Source organism: Helianthus annuus, chromosome 3, assembly GCF_002127325.2.
Source record: "Helianthus annuus cultivar XRQ/B chromosome 3, HanXRQr2.0-SUNRISE, whole genome shotgun sequence".
Lineage (NCBI taxonomy): Eukaryota > Viridiplantae > Streptophyta > Magnoliopsida > Asterales > Asteraceae > Helianthus > Helianthus annuus.
The window spans coordinates 147,991,061-147,994,933 of NC_035435.2; positions in this window are offsets into that span (position 1 = coordinate 147,991,061).

Below are 3,873 nucleotides of genomic sequence, written 5' to 3' on the forward strand. Positions count from 1 at the left end.
AGGAAATGTTCCTAAGGGTAGAACGCTTCGAAACGGTTTGAGCGCTTCATGCATGTCGAATGGAGGAAACCCAATCGGTCTCATCTTATGTCTTTAAGATGAAAAGCCACATTGATCGCCTCGAAAGGCTCAATATGGATAAAAAGGGCTTTATCCATTCTAACGATCAATGAGGGTGGCAACAAGAAAGGGCATCACCCCGACATCAAAGCAAATGTTGCAAATGAAACGGGAAATTCAAAGGGAAAAAGAAAAGAAAGACTAAAGCAGAACCACCAAAACCAAAATATAAAAAGGCAAAGGTTGCCATGAACGATCCATGCTTTGAGTGTGGTGAGATAGGGTATTTGAAAAGGTATTTGAAAAAAAAAAAAAAAAAAAATTGTCCAACCTATCTCAAAGAGTTGAAAAACAAGAGGGATGCTAGGCAAACCTCAGGTACAATCTTTATGAAACATATTGACCTTAATGTTATTTCTTCAAACACATGGGTATTAGATACCGGATGTGGAACTCATGTTTGAAATTTGTTGCAAAAGGGTTCAAAAAACAGACATTACAAGAAGGGAGACACTAGTCCTCATGGGCAAAAGAGCGAAAGTTCAAGTTGAAGCCCAAGGAGACTATGTTTTGAAACATCCAAATGGTTTGGAAATTGTTTTAAAAATGTTATGTATACTCCTAGTTTGACTAGGAACATTATTCAAGTTTCCCTTCTAAGACAATATGGTTTTGATTTAAAGTTTGTAAACAATGACATTTATATCAATGAATGACATGTTTTACTTTAAAGCTTTGCCTTCAAATGGTAGTTATGAATTGGTTCATGATAATATACCATTTGATAGTTAAATGTACCAAGCAATCACCAAGAAACTCAAAATGGATTTGAGTGAGACCTATCTTTAGCATTATCGCCTTGGTCATATAAACAGAAATTGCATGCGAACACTTCAAAAGAATGGTCTTTTGGAGACAAATGAAGTTGATTCATTTGATACATGTGAATCTGGTTACAAGGTAAAATGACTAAGAAACCCTTTAGTGGGAAAGGGAAAATATTTATTAGGTATCATACATTCGGATGTATGTGATCCTTTAAGCCAATGACTAGGGAATGGTGAGAGATACTTCATTACCTTTTACCGATAACTATAGCTAGTTATGGTTATGTATACTTGCTGAGATACAAAGTTGAAGTTTTGAAATGTTCAAAGCCTTCAAAAGGTGAAGTATAAAATCAACTCAATCAAAGTTCTTCATTCCGATAGAGGAGGAATTGAACTCTATTTGGATATCGTTAGATCTATGATTGGCTAGGAGCGCATTATCTCTATCATTTTGGGTTACGTTTTACTCTCCGTGGCTCGTATATTAAATATGACCCAAACCAAGAAAGTTGATAAGACACCTTCGAAATATGGATGGAAGAGTGTAACGATCCACTTTTTCGTAAACTTCCTAAATTAGAAGCTTGTCTTGCAAATCTATTTTTGGAAACTTGATTCTTTCGTAATCGTATTTCGTTCTATCATCATAAATCTGAGACTTTAATCGTACTAAAACCTATCGTTTAATTTCAAAATTTTACCTTCACTTATTCATTATACTTGTACATTTTAATTCATATACATTGTTACATCATTCGTGATTCTTGTAAACATATTGCTAAGCTTTCAAATACGCTCGTACATACACAACCACTATGTTTTCACTTCATGTTTATACGCCTTTGACACCTACTAACACTTAATCATACTTGTCTATACTTGTTTTAATTCCTAAACATAATTCTTGATTGAATCGTTTAACATACTTGCAACCTTGTTTATGTATCACATGTTGGTGCTTTAGAACATGTCTTATACCTTAACTAGACCTTGTTACATGTACCACAACAATTTAACATCTTAAATATATACATAAGTTTGTAAAAAAATAATAAAAATAAAAACAATATCCCCCCACATCAGTGAATGGACAACCCTTTATGGCTGAATTCCTTGTTCTTTTTTCATTATTTAACACCTAACCACTTGATGTTTTAATGGTAAATTAATTAACCGAACATAGCATAAGTTGTTCTATGCCTAAACCTAAGTTGTCACAATAAAAAAGAGACTTAATGGATGTTTACAGCCATGCGATCACAACCATGTATGGCTGAATTAATTGTTTGTTTCAATTAATTACCACCAATAATATACCTAATTCATCCACAATATATATTATACATAAGAGCCTTTACAAATACTTAAATTAATGTTCAAAAGCAATAAAAAATGCAACTTAAGGCTGATTACAGCCTTCCGATCGGTCAAGATTGGGGGCTGATTTCATTATTTTTTTTATATTTAAAACAACTAACTGCTTAGATTAAATTCCTTTTTATTTGTTCTAACCTCCATATTCTTACAATATCATATGTTCCACTAACATACAACTATTATTATGTCACACAAAAAAATGGAAGTTATTTGTGGCTGAAAACAGCCATTTCGGCCAGGTCTCGAGACAGCAACCATATTTAGATTTTTTTTTCTTTTTATTGTTTTGAACCACACCTACTTGTATTAATTGCAACCAACTTAAACCCTAATCATTCCCTTATGTATACCCACTTATATCCAGCCCCTTTTCCACTTTACAAACCTCTTAATCACTCCAAAATCACTCTCTAATCACTCTAAAAATTCCCAGCTTTGAGCATAAATTTTAAGTCATTCAAAGTGAGTTCTAGCTCACTTCTTCAACTCTTTTCTTCTTGTTTCTTCTTCTAAAACACTTGGATAACCTCTATGAAGGTTTTCACAAGTTTGCTTGGGTAAACTAAGGTGAAACCTTACCATTTTTGAGGTCCAAAGTGCATATAAAATTCTGCTCATTTTTAATTCTTTTTAAGTTTATATTTTGATAGAAAACTTGGTGAAATCTTGTTCCCACCAAGCTCACAACTTAGTCTATGGTTGTGGGTTTGTGTTTAGGGGATTTCCATCAAAGTTTTGGGTTCAAACACCCCTTTTATTTCTGTTTATACATAACAAATCAATGATTGAAAACAAGCACAAGACATCATCTTTAATATGATGGACTTGTGACTTGTGAAGTGTGAACAAATGGAAGCTTTGGCTTTCCAAACTAAGTTCCACTCCTTCATTTGAACATTTTATAACTTGTTAAATTAGATTTACTTTATTGTTATTCATTGACCCTCCCACCATCTTCGTGGTGGTGTGTGTAGTGGTGAATCTTATAATGAGGTTTTCTAACCTCCATGCTTGACATACATGATGTTATATAACAATACTTGATTGGACTTAGTTTTAGGATGTATTATTACTATATAAACTATACATAATTATATAAAAACATGGCTGAGTTTGTGGTGTTAATCAAACCATGATTAGCTATCATAAACCTAAGCTATCATATCAAAGATTCTAGAGTTCTTGTTATGATTCCAATGGACAATTTGGGATCCATGAAACCACTAGTTATGGTGTCATAAGCAAACTCTTAGGGCTTAGATATTACTTTCATGTATACATACTTTTACTACTTTAATTTCTAAATTCCGAATCTTACCACCCCTACACATCACGTAACCTTACCATCAAATCCTCACACACAAGCAAACTCGTCACTCTTGGATAATCGGAAAGCATATGCAATTATGTGAGTATACTTGAACCCCTCTTTACGTTTATCACTTTTTGGGGTGTAACATGTTTTCTTATGAAACTTACACTTTAATCATAATACACAAACATTCCTATTACACGCATGCTTATTTGATTACTTGATTCTTTAAACTTGGGTTTATGACATCTTGTGTTAGACTTATCATTAACTTCGTACGAGCCTATCCGTTAC